Genomic DNA, 22,795 nt, shown 5'->3' on the forward strand with positions numbered 1-22,795 from the left:
CAAAACAAAACAAAAACAAAACGTAGAATGTGCAACACAAAAAGTGAACCCTATTGTAAAATATAGGCTTTAGATAATAATAGTTGCTCATCCATTGTAACAAATGCACCACATTAATGCAAGACATTAATAATAATGGAAAGTAGGGGTTGGGAAGTGAGAAGGTATATAGGAACTCTGAACTTTCTGCTCAGTTTTTCTATAAACCTAAAACATCTCAAAAATTAAAGTCTACTAATTCATAAAAAGTTATGAGTTGAGCCATCTTTTGACATGTCTCATGGTTCAGGATGAATTGACTCTCCTGTGACACCCACACACAGCTAGAGAATTTTCTCTAGAGTAGTGGAGGGCCATCAGTAACAAAAAAGGAACAAGGCAAATCACAGAGGGTTTTTCTTCATCACACTTCCTGGCTTTTGGGGACTGTCTCTTCTGGGGATCTCCTGACCCCCAGCTACTCAAGGGCCACCCTGGTGTCTCACAGGCCATGTCCTCACAGTGAGACACCACGTGTGGCTGCACACCCATGCCAGTGTCCATTCTGCCACACATGCTAGAGTCTCTGATGCAGTGTTGCTCATTGAGCTTAATGGCATTAAGAAAAGCGAAACTTGACCTGCTCACTCTGGCAGAATTTGGGAGTGGGCTGTGGAGAATGCCGGTGTTCTCAGGCAGTGCAATTAAAAGTGCTTCAAGTACTGGTTCAAAAACAAAACCTCCATAAACATCACAGGCTGCAAATAAAGTATCTGAATGCCTGATTAGATGTCTCATTTGTTGAAAAAATACATGCAGGAGGATACAGCAATGTAAAAAATTACATGGTATAAGAATTGCAAACACCAGTAAGTCAGAGAAATATTTCAAAAGTGAAACCAGTATGGAACACACAAGCAGTCTTGGCTAAAACACCTTCTTAGAGTCTCCAAGACACAAATAGGCTATATTCAAAATATTGGTTTGCAAGAATTTTGTCTAGAGGTAGAAACATATTTACTGTAGGCGCAATGTCCAGATAGGCTGACAAATACAGTTCAAACTGTAATGTCCCTGAGCATGGCAGAAACTCATCATGGTGGAAGATATTTCTGTGGGAAAACATACTAACTGTCCTTTACGGTGTTGGCCAAAGGTGATGAGACTCCTTTACTTGTTTTTGCTCAGTTCAGCACACCAAATTCCAGGGCACCATTTATGCTGTTTACACAGACCACAACGTGAACAGTGTTCCCGGAGTTGTGCAATGTGGGGGCTGATTCCCATGGCCTGGGGAAAAGTACTGGCTGCCAATAAACTTCACGCTCATGGCTTCAGACCTACTCCTCTGTCCTAGAAAGAAGCAAACCATTCTTATGAGGGATTACTGGGTCCGTGCTATTAATGAGAATGGGAAACACACCAAGATGAAGGAGTTGTCTCTACTGCCACTCCTACACTAGCGGGCTCCCTCTTTAGCTTCATATTACCATCACCTAGTCACCACTCCCAGAGTTTCTGATTTAATTTGTCTGAGTGGGGCCCAGGCATCTGAATTTAAAAGTACTCCAGGTGATTCTAATGAGCAACCAGGATGGAGAACCACTGCTGCAAATATTAACTGTATTAATAACTGCATTTTATTTTATTCTCCTCTAAGTATGAGAAGAGGTAAAAGGAGCTTTGGTGTCCAAAGACTGAAGTTAGGATCTTTGGCATGCCTAAAACAACCATCAGACTCAGTAAGTCTCTTAGTCAGGGTGGAGCGCATCAGTGGGACTAGGGCTGGGGATGCCACCTCCAAGAACAGCACTAGGAAGAGCCCAAAAGCAAGACCCAGTGTGGAGGTGGTTGGTTGGGTGAGGGCTGGGAAGAGGAGAGGAAGATAGGATGGTCCTAGATAGAGAGTCTGACATAAGGTAAAGAAAGGCAGGAAGCTCCAAAGGAGGCATCATGAGCGAACGTTTCATTGGCAGCATAACTGGGATGGCCATCCCTGGAAAGCCAGTGCCATGTGTGAGATGTAAGTATACAAGTCAGTGGCACAGAGATATTTCCTGATCTGTGGCTTTGTAAGTTGCTTTGGTGCCAGTTACCTCAGAGTGCATGGAAATCATAGGCAATGGGATTCTTTGGTAGGAGGCCTCTAGGGTCCTTGTATATCCCTTCCCTGGCTTTAGTTTTCTCCTATGTTGAGAAAAATCTTTGCTAAATTAGCAAAATTGTCAGAAAGGAAGCAAAGCCTAAAATGAAAGAAATTAACATGAAGTTTAACTACTAAAATTTTGTGCTACCACTAATTTCTATTGCATTTTAACTTTGTCCCTTGCTGTGAATCTTTAAAGACAAAGATAAGTCCATACATTATAACAATAAATTTTATTATTCATAAGGCTAATATTTTTCATGCTTCTTTATAGAATGATGTTTTAAGACAAGGTAGAAGTGGATATTTAGGTTTAGGCAGTATGTAATAGATCTCTCTAAAATCATAAAATACTAAATCATTATTGAGCAGATTAGGAGATTGGAGGCTATCTGCTTAATCATCTGCTGTAAACAAGAAAAATTTAAACCTTCTGATCTGTAAATTAAAAGTCTCTCACATCATTCTATAAGCGTAATTCCCCTCTGTGTTCCTAATGTGTCAATTACTTCTGTTAATTTTTCAGTGAAACAATGGCCCTCATCCCATACTCCATATAACACTCTTCGACATGTTCATGGACCTCAATCTTGTTCATTTCAGCCCATATTACTATCTCCAGCTTTCTCCATGGGATAAATAATCTGGCTTTTCCCACTCAATAACAAAAAAAATAAAAATCAATTTTCCGAGGGGAAAAAGGAATTGACTACTTTTTAAAAAATAAAATGGATTTTTTATATAAAGAGACAGTATGATAATAATGCATAACACAGGTCACCTTTAGTTCACATGTCTCATTGTAGGAAGACCCATTTAATCCTCTGAACTAAAGATAAACACTAAGTCAACTACTCACCTTCTGAACACTTTAGTGTCTGCAGAAGAAGCTCAATCTACAATATAATTAAATTTGTTTAAAATTTCTCAGTCTTGAATTCATCATCTTACAGTGGGGATTCATAATATTAACTTCATGGGGTTGTGAAGATAGTTTTTATGTATTTTTTTAAGAGATGGGGTCTTACTCTGTAGCCCAGGCTAGAATGTAGTGGCTTGATCACAGATCACTGCAGTCTTGACCACTGGGTCTCAAGTGATCCTCCTACCTGAGTCTCCTGAATAGCTGGGACTACAGGCACCTGTCGCCATGCCTGGTTTTTTTTTTTTTTTTTTTTTTTTTTTAGAGATCAGATCTCACTGTGTTTCTCAGGCTGGTCTCAAACTTCCTGGGCTCAAACTATCTGCCTGCCTTGGCCTCCCGAAGTGCTGGGATTACAGGCACGAGCCACCACACTTGGCTGTTGTTAATTAACATGGAATTTCAACTTCTTTCACTCCTGGACAAATCTTAGCTTTTAAAGCCTTAATGTCAGATCTCTCTGGCCACAGAGCTAACAGTTCAGACTAGGTGCCTCCGAGCATTGCTGTGAATGTTCAAGCCTGTTGTGAAACACTATATGATCTCTGACCATATCTCCATTAACTCACATGGTTGATATCATTTGCCATTCTTCACATGGAAAAAAAACTAAAGTGGGGGAAGGGACATGCAAGGACCCCAGAGTTTTCCCATCAGTGAATCCCATGTCCTAGGATTTCCATGCACTATCGAGGGACTGGCACAAAAGCAACTTACAAAGCTACAGATCAGGAAATGTCTCTACTGGGGGTAAATGAAGACCAATAGTTTTCAGTAAAGCAATTCACCAACAATCCATGAGTGATGGATTGTGAGGCCACATAGTATCTTGAGTGCTAAATGGTACACCTGGTGCACTGCCACCTCCTAGCTTGAACAGTCAAATCAGCACCACAGAGGCTTTACAGACAAATGAGAAAGACAAAATTGGTTCCATCTGGGGTTTCTGAAAGATTTTGTAAAAGTGCAAAGCTAGTCCTTTAGTCCTGTCTGAGGAATTTTGTCATCCCATCCTGCTGCCAAACTCTAAGTCCAGAGTATATTACTAACTGATTTTTAAATGTGGGTTTATGTGGCTACATATTTTATTTCATTTCCTTTGCTGTAGTAATGTCTTAAGAATTTGGAAGATCAGCTTACTGACACCAGGAGGAAGTCTTAACAGAGTTACACGGTAAACAGGATTATGAATAGGATACAAAATGCAGTGTTAAACTCTTTGGGTACTATTTAATGTAATCAAATGGCCATTTAACTCCTATTCTTCTCTCACTGATAAATCACCCTCGAGTGACCTTTTAATCCCCAATCATCACCTCCAGCAGCTTTTTTTTATTGTTCCAAAATTTCTAAGGACTTGAGACAAAGACTATTTTTCAAAATTTAAGTAAAGTCATTTTTATAAAATGCTGTGTGGTCTCATTTAGATCTAACGTGTGAAAGTAGGTAGCAGAGGCCACAGTCATTGACAAGACCAAAGTGACTGAGCCAGCCATGACATGTAGTCAGCAGGAGCCTGATATTCTTAAGATGAAGAAAATATTAAAAGGAAAGAAAAGTATGAAGAATGACTGATGAGGAAAGCAAAAGGTAATTGCGTCTGTAATTTGAAACGGATGGTTGATGGCTTGACTGCTGGGGAACAGTGGGTCTTTATATCACAGTACATTAAATGACAATGGATTCACGTTAAAAGGGGCTATTTTATATGCTTGGAATGCCTTTGCTTCCATCCTTATTGAGATCCTTCCCATTTATTAACCCCTCAAGAAATGCCTCATCCAGGATTCCCTAAGACCTCATCATTTCATCTGGGAAGATTTCCTTCCTCCAATTGCAGAAGAATCATATTTTATTTTATTTTATTTATTTATTTATTTATTTATTTATTTATTTGAGATGGAGTCTGGCTCTGTCGCCCAGGCTGTAGTGCAGTGCTGCGATCTTGGCTCACTGCAAGCGCCGCCTCCCAGGTTCACGCCATTCTCTTGCCTCAGCCTCCCGAGTAGCTGGGACTATAGGCACCCGCCACCATGCCCGGCTAATTATTTGTATTTTTAGTAGAGACTGTGTTTCACCATGTTAGCCAGGATAGTCTTGATCTCCTGACCTCGTGATCTGCCCACCTTGCCCTCCCAAAGTGCTGGGATTACAGGCATGAGCCACTGCGCCCGGCCCCAAATCATATTTTATTTAAACCCATCACAGGGCAGTTATCACATCTTACCTGGTAGCGTACCTATTTGCCTATGTGTCTTCAAGACAGAAGGACAACACTCTCTGCTGCATGTAATATGAGTTCAACTTTTGTATAAATAAATGAAATCAGCAATTATTGTGCCTTAAGCATTCTCATAAAAAACAAGAACACCAACACACATTGATATCTTTGAGTTCTTTCTATTAAAACTTAGAGATGTCTGTGATTCTGGGTTATAGAGACTAGTAACTAGTTTCCTCCTTAAAAGGAAACAAAAGAGAGAGGTTAGGGACATCATTTTCTCATTAGAAAAATTTAGAGTTGTGCCTTATAGCTTGTTTTTGGTTCTCTCTGGTTAAACATTTTCCTAAATCTTTAAACAAAGATATAGAAGACAAGCTTTATCCCATTCACAGAAAGCACAAATCCAAGAGGGTTAACTGTTATCACTGAGGACACAATCAAGACCCACAGCTTTGATAATCAGAGCCTGGAATGATGCACTGAGCCAGTAAGTTAGCTTCCAATAAGCAAAATTGTGTAACTCTACATTTCCCAAAACCAAGCGCATAGTATGGAAAAGAAGAGATCTGCTTTGGCAGCACTTTATTTTTTACAATAGTCTGTCTTTAGATGTTTGAACGGGAGTGACTTGATGGTTCCAGGGTACGGAACCAGGAAGAATGTGTGAAAGCCTCAACTTAACTTTCAGAAAGGACTTTCCCTCAGTGTTGTCCAATAATGGCAAGAGCTGAGGTATAGACACAGAACAGGGTTCTTTGTTTCAGAGAAGGAGTGTGGATTAGGTACTTTCTGGGATCACTTTTAACTGTGCCCGATTGTCCCCTGCACACCTCTCTAACCTCTTCTTGCATGACTCTCCTCCTTGCCATTGACATGCTAGTAAAACTGGACTTCTTCCCATCCTTAAACTCACCATATTGCCAACCCCAGCTTCCAAGCCTTTGCAGGTTTTGTCCATACTATTCCACCTGCAATGAATGCCCTTCCCCACTGCCATCAACCACCCCATTTACCTGGCTAAATTCTGGCCATTCTTCAGGCCTCAACCTCCCAAACCAGTTTTATCCATTCACATAGAATCGTGAAATACGCTTTGCCATATGTTGCATATCTATAAGCATTTTGTCATCATTTGCAGCCATTAAAAAAAAAAAAAAAAAAGTCTGCTGTTTCTCCTGGTCTACAAACTCCTTGAAGATAATAACCATGACTGTTCTGTTCACCCAAGTTTCTCTAGTGCTGATCATTGACTCTTTCACAGAGAAGCTCAATAAATATCAGTTGAGTGACCGACTAAATGCAAATACCAGACCTATTTTTTAAAATGGTGAGAGAGAGAGAGAGAGAGTACATGCTTCTCCACATGTTTGAAAGATTATGTCCTTCCTTTGGTGATGGTTCACAGGCTCACAACAGCGTAAGCCCAGAGTTTCAAATTCTCAGATAAACATTACCCCTGAGGGGCCCCTTGCTACAATGGAGCAAAATCTTGAGAAAAACAAAATGATGCATCTCCTTGTGCATTTATCTAAAACACCTACATAAGGAGGGTCAGTAAAAAATGAAGACAGAATGATTTTCACATTGCCCTTGATTTCTCCATACCAAACAATTTCATAGTCTGTGAGCTCACGGATCTCTTTCAGGCTTTCCATCTATAAAAATCAAGTGAGGGTCAGGGGTGATGACTCATGCCTGTAACCCTAGCACTTTGGGAGGCCGAGGGGGGCAGATCACCTGAGGTCAGGGGTTCAAGAGCAGCCTGGCCAACATGGCAAAACCCTGTCTCTACTAAAAATACAAAAAAATTAGCCAGGCATGGTGGTGGCAGGCACCTATAGTACCAGCCACTTGGGAGGCTGAGGCAGGAGAACGGCTTGAACCAGGGAGGCATAGGTTGCAGTGAGCTGAGATCACGTCACTGCACTGCCGCATGGGCGATAAAGCAAGACTCTGTCTCAGAAAAAAAAAAAAAGAATCAAGTGAAAACCAGGCTGCTGATCAGAGTTAAAGGCCAGGGGAGTGGTGGGTTGAGATCTGTTCTGCCCAGACATTGGGATCTGGAATGTAATTTTATTTCCTGTTTCTCTTTTCTTTTCACCTATAAATTAAGTCGCTTGCCATGTTTGTTTTCTTTTCAGCCATTACACCTGTATTAGCCGTCTCCCAAAGAAGAAATATTTATTAAACACTTGACCATCATGCTCCATAAACAAACATCTAGTGAGGTAAATACCAATGCCCTCATTTTACCCCGAGGAAAACGGCTGAGTAACTTGGCCAACATTACAGAACCAAAGAACATTGTAGCCTAGGATTAGAACCCAGGTGAAATTTTTTCAAAGGTCATTATTTTTTCCTACTGCACCTCTCTGATTTAACATTTGGGCTCTTGCATCAATACTACCTTCTGGTTTTAAAACAATCACAATGCTTATTGGGTAAAATGGAACCATCCTACCATGTAATAATGAAGAGGGACTTTCAGGTAAAACAGAATTAAAGTATTGCTGTTGTGTTGTTGCTCTGTCGTCTTTCTAAGGTGTAAGATCACTTTTACAAAAAAAAAAAAAATCTGTACTATGAAAGAGATTTGATAGGAAATGCCTAACAAATTTTAAATATTTGGATGAATTTTCATCTGCGGTATCTATCCTTTCTGCAATCTTCCTAACTTTACCGTAGTTTGAGTTTGTAATTTACCAAATAAATCATTTTTGTGCTAACAAGAATTGTAGGCCTTAGAATGAAGGTACCATGGCAGTGCCTGTGAGCTAATGAGACAAAGTTGTGGCTTACTTATTTTAAGAGAAGAGTGCACGGAGCATCTGTAAGTACTAAGCAGCTGATAATGTTTGATAGAAAGCAGGGAAGAGTTCCAGGGAAGCAGAACACCCAATAAAGGACTTGAGGCTCAGTCATTCCTGGAGCGTTTATCAGTCCTCCGTTGCTAGGGAGCCAGATAAGAAAGTTTCAAGGATAAACTTGAGAGTGAAAAGTGACATGCAATCTTAGCAGCCTTTGGATGATGCACAAAAAGAGCATTTTGGGCATCACTTTTTAATACACATTTTCCCCACCTATCATCACTTCCATAAATAGGCAGGTTTAAGGGAGAAAACAAAAACTATTTTTGACTTCTGCAAAAACTTACCCATGAGAGGCAATGAACATTTGTTTAAAAATATTCTTACTTAGCAAGATCCCTGTCCTCCAGTCAATAGTTTTCCACTCAGACATATTATCTTCAGACAGCTAGAGGCGATGTTGTCAGAAAAGCACATAAATCATAGCTATAATTTCTTATCTTGATGGCCAAGTTTTAGAGCCCTTTGAAATGGCACTCCAGTCACTGCAGTGAGAGAAGCTGCATTACAGGCAAAATATAGTACAGACAGTATTTCATTAGGGAGTGGGTTTTCTTTTGTTTTTTGTTTCACTCAGCCCCTCAAAGATGTCTGTTGAAGCCTCTCACCTGGTAGCACAAAAGCTGTTGAATCACTTGAATGAAAGGGTCAGGTTGCAAGCTGTGCATGTGTGGAAGCTGTCAAGCCCTCTTCAGACCACCCAGCTCTCCAAAGGAGTAGCGACATCAGATTCAGACAAGATAAGAGGCTGCCCTCGTATGTAACCTGGCCCAGGGAAACAGCCTTTCCAGGGAGTTACAGGATCCCATTGTAAGGAATGGCTACATGCCCTGAAAAGGTCACACTTGTCTAACTCAATATGCCTGCGGTCATGGTTCTTTGTGAGAGAAAGAAATACATCTGAAAATTTTTGAAGAAAAGCAATTAGCCAAATTAGGCCTATTCTCAAAGTAAATGCTGAAAAACTCTCATATCCCATATCTGTGTCTAGAAGACTGAGTCATATCTATGAATGTCAGACTATCAGAGCTAGGACGACACTGAAACTCATTTAATTTGACTCATTTTACTGATGAGGAAGTGAAGCTTTGAGGGATTAGATGGCTCTTCCAAGGCTGGTTAGCAACAGCTAAGATTTGAAACACTATGAAGACAAGCACCCTGTGCACACCATTCCCAGTGGGCATTTTGAAATCCTTAGAAATTAGCACTGAGCCTGGAATGTAGCAGGTGCACCTAAATAGTTGGAATGAGGAAAGAGAAGAAAGGAAGGGGCTCTGATGGCCCTGTCCAGTTTTCTTTTTAATATCAATATTAAATGCCAGAAAATGCAAGGATGGGGATGGAAGCTGAGCTCTGACTTTCGTATATTTTAACACCATGGAGGAATCACTTTGTTTCTTCTCATCCCTGTGGGATGCTCCAATCCAAAAATCATTTTCTAGGAACGAGGCTCCTGAACCATTCCATGAAATCCAGCTCAGTTTCCCCCAACTCAGCCTAGCCCAACTCCAGCAGCCCAGCAGCCCCCGGAGGCTGGGAAATAATTAAGAACAGTCCTGGGTTTAAAGTTTCCAAAACAAACATTGCTTAGCCATGCGGGGGCAGATCAGGTCATACAGCCCAACATGTGAAAGCAGGGAACATGGTAGGCAGGTCCCTTTGCTCAACTCCTTTTTTTCCTTGTGGGAATGAAAAGGCAGATATGAGAAGGGGAGCAAGAAAAAAAAAAAAAGATGAGGTTGGTAGAAAACTGATTTAAAAGCCCTGGTTTGTCAGTCAAGCATGCAAAACCACGTTGTACATGAAGTTAGGCTCAACAACAGCTCAAACTCAGGCTTCTTATTTAGATATAAGGTTTAATATTAACCAAGTACATGACAAAAATTTCATGTCAAGGATAATGTAGAGCAATGTTTACCCAAGTGTGACCCACCTGCTTCAGAATCACCTGGGAAGATTCCTGGCACCACTCCAGGTTTAAAATCCTTTGGGCCTGGGGGCTGAGAACCTGCCTTTCACCAAGCAAATGGGGGTTCTTACACATAGTAGGTTTTCAGAATGCCTGATGAAGAGAAACAGCAAAGTTTCCTAGAGCTGCGCTGAAGGCACCTTTATCAAGTGTAAGCAGGGGGCTGAGACACAGCTCTTCAAGCTTTACCTAGAGTCAGGAACAGCGGGTGTCAGTTTTCCAGAGCAGAAACCTGAAGAGCATTCGAATCACTAGCTCTGGTCTGTAAAGCAGCCCCACAGAGGTTAATCTCTCCAGCAAGATTCCCAGGCTATAAACACCAATTGGCTCCCGGAAATGCTCATTTTAAGCTTTGTAATGCACACCAAGCAACAAGACTGGGTGCAATAGTAACAACAACAACAAAATAATCAAAAATTAAAATTAAATACCTTAAAAACAATGAACTATTTCCGTAAGCCAGAAATTGTTTCCTGGATTTCAAAATAAAATGAAAAGAAACTCTTTACAAAAGCACCAAAGTCTCTGGACCAAATCTCAGTACTGAGCAGAGAGAGCCTAAAAATCAGTCCAAAACTTCCGAACAATGCCATTTCTTTGCCCCCCCAGCACTATCGCTCTTCCCCAAAATGAAATAGAAATCATGTTTTTAAAACATGTCTCCAAATATAACTAAACTAAAGCAAAGGTATCCGAAATCATCTCATCCAAATTTCTCTATGTTTGTACCATGAGGATATTATCTGTTTTGTTCATTTCTGTGTCTTTTCCTTTTGACATTTCATTTAGCTGAGAAGAAACATTCTAATTTCAGAGAAAAAAATTACACAGTTAAAAAATGCTTATTTCATTGGCCAGTGCCAGCGCGGATGGACTGAAAAGAGAGTTAGAAATTTGTGTCACGTAATAAAAAGAATCCCGTTTTTGGCATTTGGTTTGCTAACACTGCAAGTTGCCACCATCTGAGTTAATAGGAGAATTAAACTTTTGCAAGCCTACTCTTGCAGATGCCTTGCATTGTTACTTGGCATTAATGATATCCCATAAACAGTCTCTGGGGCATTCTACTAACAGAACATTCACAGTCACGATGAAAAGAAACACATAAAACAGATACTTACAGGTAGTAGTTTTCCTTTCCAAGCCAAAAAAGCTAGAAACCCTTGAAACTGGCGGGCAGGATAAGAGTCACTGACCCGGCAATCTGGTTTAAAGGGCTTTGAGAGGAAGGGGGAGGAAAAAGAACCCCGGGAAGAAAGAGAGCTGAAATTCCAGTCTTTCAGGTCAGCTGTGTTTGAGATTTCTTTTTACTAAAAATCCATTAACCCACCTCACAAAAAATACAGAACTGAAGTTCACATACATACTTTGCTCTCTTTGCTGATCTTCTACAAGGTAGCTGCTGCAGCTTTGCAAACTTCCTGAGTGCCAAGCCTCAGGACTCCCCCTGAGAAGGGCATGATAAAGATGCCTTCAACTGTTTACAAGGAGCCCGACCTCCCTGGCGGACAGCCACCGCTCACCCGTGCCTTCTGCTGGTTAGGTCCACAGGGACAAAACTGAGCTTTTGTTAATGAGGTCGGTTGCCTCTTCCCAGCCTCTTCTCAGCTTCCTTTCTTACTACTAGTTTCGTACTAACTGCTCTGCCACTCGCCGAGCCGGAGCAGCCTCTCCCGCCTGCAGCACACAGGCGCACACACACTCAGACACAGGCACACACACATTCACAAATGGGCATACACACACTCACATACAGACACAACCACTCACAGAGGTACACACACAGGCACACATACACACACGATAGACACACAGTCACCACACACAGACACATACACAGGCAAATGCATTCACATGCATGCACACATAGTGACCCACCCCACACATGTGCATGCATTCTCACACATGCTCCACACACACACGGGGGCACACACATGCAGGCCGCATGTGCCCACACCCACCCATTTACATACTCACACAGACTCTTCCAAATTCCCATCTTGCAAGGTTTTTATTGAAATTTAGATGAGAAGCCCAGCATTCAGAAGGGACAGGACCCCTTTTAACTTTTGTCATGGCATTTAAGGGAAAAGATGGGATGAAACTAGATCCTAAGGTGCTGTTTTTAAATACTACCTTACTTCTTCTGTTTGTAAGGCTTTTTGTGTGTCTGATTCTTTTTGAAAATTCATAAAGATCCCATTAATCTGATCCATTTGCATATAGTTCATGATCCCAATAATTCAGATATATCACAGGCCAAGAACTGTCCTCTCAACAGAGATTCACATAGTTAACTTGTCAGTATTCAGTGGTCTGTGAAAGTCTTGATCCTTAACAACTGTTTAATAAAATGCTTCCCTGTGTTTTATTCCCACCAAGAAAAAAAAAGATAACGGCCTACCATCTGGCCTAACTTTTAAATTAACCATAAAGAGAGAATTTGAAGTATTAACTCACTTTGGGGGAACTGTTTATATTCAGACATGTCTGGCTATCCTAAACCTTTGCCAAAAATATAGAACACTGTGAATCCAATTCAACCTAGATAGTGGTTTCCCCTAACAAGGTCACAACACCATATGCCTTTCTTTGGAAGCCATAAGGAAAAGAGAGAGGAAAAAGGAAAAGAGAGAGTAAAATGATAAAGAAAATTATATGAGGGAGGACGAAAGAAAAGAGAAAAATGTAAAGAAGAAAGAATGCAAAAGAAGGGAGAAAAAATTATTTATTTTAAAAACATGCTTTGTGGTTACTTTAGCAATGAATGGTGCTTATACACTTACTCAAAGTCAGCAGAGATTTCAAATCTTCAAGAAGCTCTTGATTCATTTCGTTTGCTCTGAGAATAAGTAGGTGAAAGTTAAGAATCACTAAACTCTTTATAAGTAAACAGACATTTACTAAACACAGTTATTATTAAATAAATATAGTGACAATGTGTGAGTCATATATTAATCTTGAAAAGGCAAGAAATAAAGTCTTAATAATGACAGTTAAGAAAGACAGCATAACAGACAATTTTATTTTCAAACTGATTTTTAAAATTGCCCATGTTGTGAATATCTCACCTGCAAAGAAATGAAGATGGTTTTAGAAGCAGTTAGTTGAGACTCGGAATCCATTTGACAAAGGAATTGTATACTATGTATAAGTGGTTGCATGGACATGCTTCTTCTAACATCTGGGCTAAATAAGGTTTATGGATTAGTCTAGAAAGAGAGATAAATGTTTTTATATCACTTCTATGGGAAAAACAACTTCGGCATGCTAAGCAAAAAATAACAAGCTTAGATTGCAACATATCTCAAAAGGTCTACAGGAAACATAAACTTTGCAAAGTTAATTATATACATGAAGCTTGGCCTAACTGTGCTGAACATATTCTAAAATAGGCGGTTAGAGTTAGATTAGCAAAAATGTCCTGAAATCTGAAGTACCTGTTTATACAAATGTCATTCTTTCTATCTGCCACAAATGAATAAGGGCCTGGAAATAATACAATTATCAACCTCAGTCAATAACATACTCTTTGAAAAGGTTGAAATGCCAAGCTAGGGCATTTAAAAAAAACTAGTCAAAGAAACAACAAAGAATTCTTCCCCTAAAAGCATGTGCTGCTGAACTTAGTGCTGGCACAAAATCCATTTTTAAAGAAATCATTTTACTTCTAGCCCTAGTTGGAGTGATAATGAAAAATATCAAACGTGTGTTGGAGATTGGCATACCATTTTGGATTGTAAACATGAATGATTTTTGTTGAATTGCTACAGAATGTAGCATTATCTGAAAAGCACAGCCAATACCTTCACCAACAATTTATATAAAAAATTAGGAATGTGCCTCTTAAATTTTGATCATGGCAGCAAGACAGAGGTGTTATCTATTACACTGTAAAGACAGTTTTCCACTGAGTCTCTAAAACTGGATGGCCATGGGAAGCAATACTATGGCAAGAGAAGAGAATGAGTCCAGGAATAGAAAGGTGTTATCCATACCACACTGGAAATAGATAAACATGAAAACAAAGAAAAGCAATACAAACACCTCTGTGTACCAGAAAAGAGCAATTACACAGCCCAATGAGAGGGTTTGTAGGACCTCAGACTTGGGAGCTGACAATGTGATTAGAGGATATCAGGAAATAAAACCACCTCTGAGCAGGACAGAAGAGCAGCGTGCTCTGCTTGACATGAGAGGGCTACAGGTCAATTTGACTTTTAACATAAATCCTAAATAACTTAATTTACAAATCAAATTCAGCTCAGTTTTTTAAAAGACAATATGACCAAGAGTGAAGAATTTTTTTTTCAGGATTGCAAGAATGGTTCAAAATCAGAACATCCAGCAGTTTAATATATTAAAGAAGGAAAAAAGACATGACCATCTTAATAAGTGCAGAAAAGAGACATTCAGTAAAATTCAATACTCATTCATTAAAAAACCAAAAACTGAAAAATATTAGCCAACTAGGACTAGAAGGGAAGTTTCTAAATCCAGTTAAAGACCTCTGACTCCAATCTCCACAATTCAACATCAGATAAGAGATCCTAACCAACACAATAAGTCAAGATAAAAAAATGAGGCATACAAATTTAAAAGGAAAAATTAAACCTTTCATTATTCGCAAAGATAAGTGTCTCTGTACAAATATACAAAAGAATTTACTGTTTGAACTATTCAAAGAGTTCAGCAAGTTTGCTGGACATAAGGTCAACATACAAAAATCAATGGCATTCACATATACCAGTAACAACTAATTACTGAAAATACTTTTTAAAAGACAGTTTTTATAATAGCAACAAAACTTTAACGAGCCTGATAATTCATTTAAATTAATTAAATGTGGGTAAAATTTCATGAAGAAAATAAAAAATTAATAAAGGGCATAAAAAACTAAATAAATGGGAAGATATATCTAACTGGATGGGAAGACTTAATAATGCAAAAATGTCAATTCTCCCCACATTAAAATTTCAATGCAGTGTCAGTTGGAATGCCAACAAGGCATTATATATATATATATATATGTGTGTGTGTGTGTGTGTGTACACATATACACATTATGTATATATGTTATATATGTATATATAGATTATATGTATTTATATATTTTACATATATATAAAAATAAGCTGATACTAAAATTTATCTAAAAGAGTAAAAACCAAGAACAGCCAAGACAAATTGAAGAAGATACATTTAAGGATGAATTTCCCTGTTAAATATTAATATTTTATATTATAAAGTTTTAATAATTAAGAAACTGGAATTTTCACAGTGATAGAAGAAAGGCAAAGAAAGAGTCTAGAAAAGCTGGAAGCAGATCACTCACATATAGCAACCTGGTGTATGACGAAGGTCAGAATAGAAGTCAGTGAAAAAATAACAGACGATCAATAACATGTTGACAGTACAATTGGTTATCCATATAGAAAACATAGCATTAGATCTTTACTTCATATCATATATCAAAAAACATTAGATCTTTACCTCATGCTGTACATCAAAACAAATTGCAGTTGATTTGAGTATGGTAATTTGATAACAAAGCCTTTAACTTTTGGAACAAAAAAATCAGGGAATATATTCTTAATATCAAGGGAAAATTTCTTAAGTATGATACAGTAAGCAAAGGCTATAAAAGAACAACTTACAATTAAAATTTCCCATAGAGCAAAAAATTAAAGTTTAAAAAAAAAACAGAAATCGGTAGAAGGTACTCACAATGAAAATAAATTACAAAATCTTTATGTTTAAAATTTAAAGAAATCTTCAGAAACCTATACAAATCATTAAGAAAAAAATCTTAATATTCTCCTTTTATTAAAGGAAAAGACACACAAATGACTAATAAATACAGGAAAGCATCCAAAATTACACAAATAATCAGGCCAACGCAAATAGAGATCAAAAATGAGATTCTCTTAGATAAATAAAAAGTTTTAAATCTTACAATAAATTAAATCTGGTAAATTAAATAAATTAAATCTAGTAAAAGATGGGGGGGAAAATAACTCTTACTTGCTACTGGAAGTTTTAAATAGTTATGAACACTTAGAAAGCAGTTTGACCATTTCCAGTAAAAGTAAATATTAATAAAACCTTAAATTAGGCATTTTAACTTCTAGAGTTATACTTAGATTCTCATATGTGTACAAAATGTCTTATACCTGACATTATTTGCCATTGTAATTGAAATAACCATAATCTAAGCCAAAAAGATGTTGAGTAAAGAAAGCAAATTGCAGCCAAGTGAAGGGGCTCACATCCTGAAACCCCAGCACTTTGGGAGGCTGAGGCGGGTGGATCACTTGAGGTCATGAGTTTGAAATCAGACTGGCTAACATGGTGAAACCCCATCTCTACTAAAACTACAAACAAACAAAAAAACTAGTTGGGCATGGTGGTGGGCACCTGTAATCCCAGTTACTTGGGAAGCCGAAGCAGGAGAATCACTTGAACCTGGGATGTAGAGGTTGTAGTGAGCCAAGATCGCACCATTGCACTCCAGCCTGGGTGACAGAGCAAGACTCTGACTCAAAAAAAAAAGAAAGAAAAAAAAAAAGAAAATTGCAAAAAAAGGAAATTGCAAAAATATAGGGACATGCTTTAATAAGGATTACGCTGAATCTGTAGATCATTTTGAGTAGTATGAACATTTTAACTATATTAAGTCTTCCAATCTATGAATATGGGCTGTGTTTCCAATTATTTGTTCCTTCTTTAATATTTTTATCAATGATTTGTAGTTTTTAGTGTACAGTGTACAAGACTTTCATCTTGATTATATTTATCACTAAGTAAAGAGGACTTCAGAAATTTCATGAAAAATGAACTGTGTGTGTTATAAAAAACTTTACACGGATTTCAAAAATTCTTTGCACCAAAATAAACTTGTACTAACTTGTTATAATATGTCTGAACATCTAGCTTGAGGCACTAACAAGTGTAAGACCTCAGTTTGAAAAGAACTGCTATCAGAGGAACATGAATTCTGCTAAAATTGAAATAAGAACAAAGATCAAATTTATGAAGGAAGAATGGTGAAATCATTGGTGCTTTACGAAAAGTTTGTGGGGAAAATGCCCCCACAGAAATCAGCAGTTTGCAAATGGATAACTCATTTTAAGAAGGGATGAGACAATGTTGAAGATGAAGCTCACAGGGGCAGACCATCCACATCAAAATGTGAGAAAAAATTCATTTGGTTCATACCTTAACTGAAGAGAATTAGTGATTAATAGCACAAACAATGGTCAACACCATAGACACCTCAGTTGGTTCAGCTTGTACAGTTCTGACCAAAAAATTAAAGCTGAGCAAACTTCCCATTTGAGTGGTGCCAAAACGATTGTGCCATGATCAGCTGTAGACAAGAACAGAGTTTTCAATGGAAATTTTACAAGTAGGATCAAGATCCTGAAGGATTTCTTTAAATAAATACAACAGAAGATAAAACACTGCTTTACCACTATGTCCCTGAAGACAAAGAACAATCAAAGCAATGGCTACCAAAAGGTGAAAGTTGTCCAGTCAAAGCAAAAGCAGACCAGTCAAAAGCAAAGATCGTGGCAAACTTATTTTGGATGTTCAAGGAATTTTGCTTGTTGACTTTCTGGAGGACCAAAGAACGATAAAATCTGCTTACTATGAGAGTGTTTTAAGAAAGTTAGCCAAAGCTTTAGCAGAAAAACACCCAGGAAAGCTTTGCCAGAGGACAATGCTCCTGCTCATTCCTTTCATTAAACAATGGCCATTTTGCAAGGGTTTTGATGGGAAATCATTAGACATCCACCTTACAGTCCAAATTTGGCTCCTTCTGACTTCTTTTTTCCCCAACCTTAAAAAATCTTTAAAAAGAACCCATTTCCATTTTTCTTCAGTTAATAATGTTAGAAAGACTGCATTGACATGGCTAAACTCTCAGTATTTCCAGTTATTTAGGGACAGATTAATTAGCATTATCTGTATTATCGGTATTATCATTTACAAAAGTGTCTCGAACTTCATGGAGTTTATGTTGAGAAAGTTTATATTTTTTATCTTTTAATTTAATTTTTCCACAATTTTTAAAAGTCCCCTCATATGGCATCTATTGTTTATGTAAATTCTTTTTATGCCTAGAAAAAAATCATAAAATTATGAAACCACAAAAGATTCCAAATGACCAAAACAACCTTTAAAAAAAGAAGAAAACTGGAGGCACCACACTTCCTGATTTCAAAATATACTACAAAGCTGTATTCAAAACAGTGTGATACTAACATAAAAACAGACATAGAGACCAATGGAACACAGTAAAGAGCCCAGAAATAAACCCAGGTATGTACAGTCAACTGATCTTTGACAAGGGTTACACAAATACGCAATGGAGGAAAGACAGTTCTTCAACTGATGGTGCTGGCAAAACTGAATATTCACATGCAGAAGAATGAAATTGGGCCCACAATATACAAAAATCACCTCAAAACAGATTAAAAACTTAAGTGTTAGACATGAAACTATAAAATTTGTAGAAGAAAATATAGGGGAAAAGCTTTATGACATTAGGCTTAGCAATGATTTATTGGATATAACACCATAAATATAAGTAACATTAGAACAAGAATCACTGAGGAGGAAAATTCCAAAACAAAAAAATCCCACAAGTAACAAAAGCAAAATTAGACAAGCAGAATTACATCAGACTAAAAATCTTCTACACAGTAAACAAAACACTCAACAGATTAAAAGGTAACTCATAGAATGGGGGAAAATATTTGCAAATCATATTTCTGATAAGAGATTAATATCCAAAATATACATGGAACTCCTACAACTCAATTAAAAATGGGCAAAAAAATTCAATAGACATTTTTAAATGGGCAAAAAAATTCAACAGACATTTCTTCAAAGAAGACATAAAAATGGCCAAAAGGTATATTAAAAAATGCTCGAGGTAACTAATCTTCAGGGAAATGCAAATCAAAATCACAATGAGATATTATTTCACACTATTAAGATGGATATTATGTTTTTGGTCAGGGTTCTCTAGAGGGACAGAATAGGATAGATGTATATAAAAAGGGGAGGGGTTACTAAGGAGCATTACTCATATGATCACAAGGTCCCACAATAGGTCCTCTGCAAGGTGAGGAACAAGGAAGCCAGTAAGAGTCCCAAAGCTGAAGAACTTGGAGTCTGATGTACAAGGGCAGAAAGCATCCAGCATGGGACAAGGCTAAGTCAGTCTGATCTTTCCATGTTCTCCTACCCGCTTTTATTCTGGTCATTCTGGCAGCTAATTAGGTAGTGCCCACCCAGATTAAGGGTGTATCTGCCTTTCCCAGCCCACTGAGTCAAATGTTAATCTCCTTTGGCAACACCCTCACAGACACAGTCAGGATCAATACTTTGTATCCTTCAATCCAATCAAGTTGACACTCAGTATTAACCATCGCAATTATAAAAAAATAAAAGCAAAACATAAATGTTGATGAAGATGTGGAGAAATTGGAACCCTTGTACACTCTTGCTGAGAAGGTAAAATGATGCAGCCACTATAAAAAATAAAAGTGTGGTTGTTCCTCAAAAAATTAAAAATAGAACTATTATATGATTCAGTCATCCCGCTTTTGAATGTATATTCAAAAGAATGGAAATCAGGATCTTGAAGAGATATCTATCTGCACTCCAGTGTTCATTGCAGCACTATTCAGAGTAGCCAAGATATGGAAACAACCTAAGTGTCTATCAACAGATAAATGGGTAAAGAAAATGTGGTGTATACACACAATGGGATATTATTCAGCCTTTGAAAAGAAGAAAATCTTGCCATATGAGACAAGATGAATGAATCTGGGGGAAATTATGCTAAGTGAAATAAGCTAGCCATGGAAGGACAAATATTGCATTATTCCACTTATGTGTGGTATATAAAAAGTTAAACTCATAGAAACTGATAGTAGAATGCTAGCTGCCAGGGACTTGGAGGCAAGAGGAACAAGGCACTGTTCAATGGGTACAAGGCTTCAGTTATGCAAGATTAATAAGTTCTAGAGAGTTGCTGTACAACATTGTGCCTATAGGTAACAAGGGTGCACAGTATTTAGAAATGTGTTAAGATAGATCTCATGTCAAGTATTCTTACAACAAAACAAAATGAAACAAAGCAAAAAACAAAGAGGCACGAGGACATTTTTGGAAGTGGTCGATTTATCTATTACCTTGATTATCTATTACATGCATATGTTCAAACTCATCAAATTGTATACGTTAAATGTGTGCAATTTTTGTATATGAATTATGCCTCAATAAAACTATTTTTAAAAAGGATGGACAGAATAATACGTAATCTTTAAAAACAAAACACCAACACATTTATTGTTTCTTTGTACATCTGTGGTAAAAATAAAAGCATAAATGAAAAAGATACATACCAATTTCAATTAACCAATTACCTCAAGGGCTCCCAGGCTGCTAGCAGGCTATTTTATTTCAGACAAGAGGCAGGCTTTAAAGGAATCGTCTGCACGAAGGCTTTGGAAGAAGATGTTCCTGGAGAGACATTGAAGGGACAGGCTTCCAAACACACACATGCACACACCATGCAAGCATGTAGCTATTAACAACAAAGGAATCCTTCTCCCAGCACTTTGTTTTATTTCTGGAGCTAATGGTCCAGCTGGATCTGAAAGGATGAGGGATTCAGGTCCTCTAACTTTACAAGTGCTTATACTCAAATCATGTGCTTCAGTGAATCTATTTGAGCAAACATTTCCCATCCTCCATATTCAAGGCAATTGTGTGTAGACATGGAAACTTCAGGGTAAAAATTCTACTAATCATATTATCATATCCACATTTGTCCACTAAATTCAGACAGGAAACCAGAATAAACTGACAGTGTATATTCCACTCTGCCTTCACAACTGAAAATCAAACAGGCAATGCATTTTTTTCATTAATAATTAACTTGAACACAACTTCAAATGCTAGCATTAACTAGGCATAAGAATTTTGCACATGCATTAAAAACATGAAAAAATCATCAGGAATCCTTTTTATCTTCAGCTGTTACAGAAAAGGGGAAGATGCACCAAAGGCAACATAAAGAATTTAATTTTCAGATGTTTTCCATTTTAACAGTCTGTGTGGGGCTTGACAGTGATGTGGTAATTTCAAAGCTTAGCACCAGGAGCAATTTTATTTTTCCAAGCATAACTCAAGGAGTTGGGAGTCTTTGCTTACTGACCTTCTCAATTTTTTAAAATGTGACTCTAAAAAATGTCCTAACTCCAACTTTCTCAAAAGACATTTTGCATGATGAAAAATAAAAATAAAATAAGCTGTCACATAAAAACATCATGGCAGCATAGCCTCAATCAGAACACAATGAAATTAACAAAATAAAACCACAGGCAAAGATGTTTTCCACATATTAGGAGTAAATTTCACAATTCTACTAACAAAATCACAGACTCATTTAGAAAGCTAAAGCTTTATCAGAGACTAGTATTGCAACCCCTGCTTTTTTTTTGTTCTCCATTTGCTTGGTAGATCTTCCTCCATCCCTTTACTTTGAGCCTATGTATGTCTCTGCATGTGAGATGGGTCTCCTGAATACAGCAGACTGATGGGTCTTGACTCTTTGTCCAGTTTGCCAGTCTGTGTCTTTTAATTGGAGCATTTAGTCCATTTACATTTAAGGTTAATATTGTTATGTGTGAACTTGATCCTGCCATTATGATATTAACTGGTTATTTTGTTCGTTAGTTGATGCAGTTTCTTCCTAGCCTCGATGGTCTTTACATTTTGGCATGTTTTTGCAATGGCTGGTACCGGTTGTTCCTTTCCATGTTTAGGGCTTCCTTCAGGGTCTCTTGTAAGGCAGGCCTGGTGGTCACAAAATCTCTAAGCATTTGCTTATCTGTAAAGGATTTTATTTCTCCTTCACTTATGAAACTTAGTTTGGCTGGATATGAAATTCTGGGTTTAAAATTCTTTTCTTTAAGAATGTTGAATATTGGCCCCCACTCTCTTGTGGCTTGTAGAGTTTCTGCCAAGAGATCTGCTGTTAGTCTGATGGGCTTCCCTTTGTGGGTAACCCGACCTTTCTCTCTGGCTGCCCTTAAGATATTTTCCTTCATTTCAACTTTGGTGAATCTGGCAATTGTGTGTCTTGGAGCTGCTCTTCTCGAGGAGTATCTTTGTGGCGTTCTCTGTATTTCCTGAATTTGAATGTTGGCCTGCCCTACTAGGTTGGGGAAGTTCTCCTGGATGATATCCTGAAGAGTGTTTTCCAACTTGGTTCCATTTTCCCCCTCACTTTCAGGCACCCCAAACAGACGTAGATTTGGTCTTTTTACATAATCCCATACTTCTTGAAGGCTTTGTTCATTTCTTTTTCTTCTTTTTTCTTTTGGATTCTCTTCTCACTTCGTTTCATTCATTTGATCCTCAATCGCTGATACTCTTTCTTCCAGTTGATCGAGTCGGTTACTGAAGCTTGTGCATTTGTCACTTATTTCTCGTGTCACGGTTTTCATCTCTGTCATTTTGTTTATGACCTTCTCTGCATTAATTATTCTAGCTATCAATTCTTCCACTCTTTTTTCAAGATTTTTAGTTTCTTTGCACTGGGTACATAATTCCTCCTTTAGCTCTGAGAAGTTTGATGGACTGAAGCCTTCTTCTCTCATCT

The 22,795-nt window shown here is 37.9% G+C and overlaps 1 protein-coding gene across 5 annotated transcripts in view; it reads right to left on the bottom strand.

The window, feature by feature from the left end:
- The window catches only part of FREM1 (FRAS1 related extracellular matrix 1), a 169,314-nt gene extending 156,049 nt beyond the window's left edge, over positions 1-13,265 (bottom strand). For 2 of the 5 annotated variants that reach the window (XM_030920404.1, XM_030920403.1), the window contains exon 1: positions 11,232-11,746. The gene's annotated coding sequence lies outside the window, so the exon portion shown is untranslated. Of the gene's footprint in view, positions 1-11,231; positions 11,747-12,896; positions 12,953-13,181 lie in introns of those variants that run through there. The other 3 variants (XM_030920400.1, XM_010389356.2, XM_030920405.1) reach the window with 3 other exon arrangements.
- Positions 13,266-22,795: the final 9,530 nt, after the last annotated feature.

This window comes from Rhinopithecus roxellana, chromosome 16, assembly GCF_007565055.1.
Source record: "Rhinopithecus roxellana isolate Shanxi Qingling chromosome 16, ASM756505v1, whole genome shotgun sequence".
Taxonomy (NCBI): Eukaryota; Metazoa; Chordata; class Mammalia; order Primates; family Cercopithecidae; genus Rhinopithecus; species Rhinopithecus roxellana.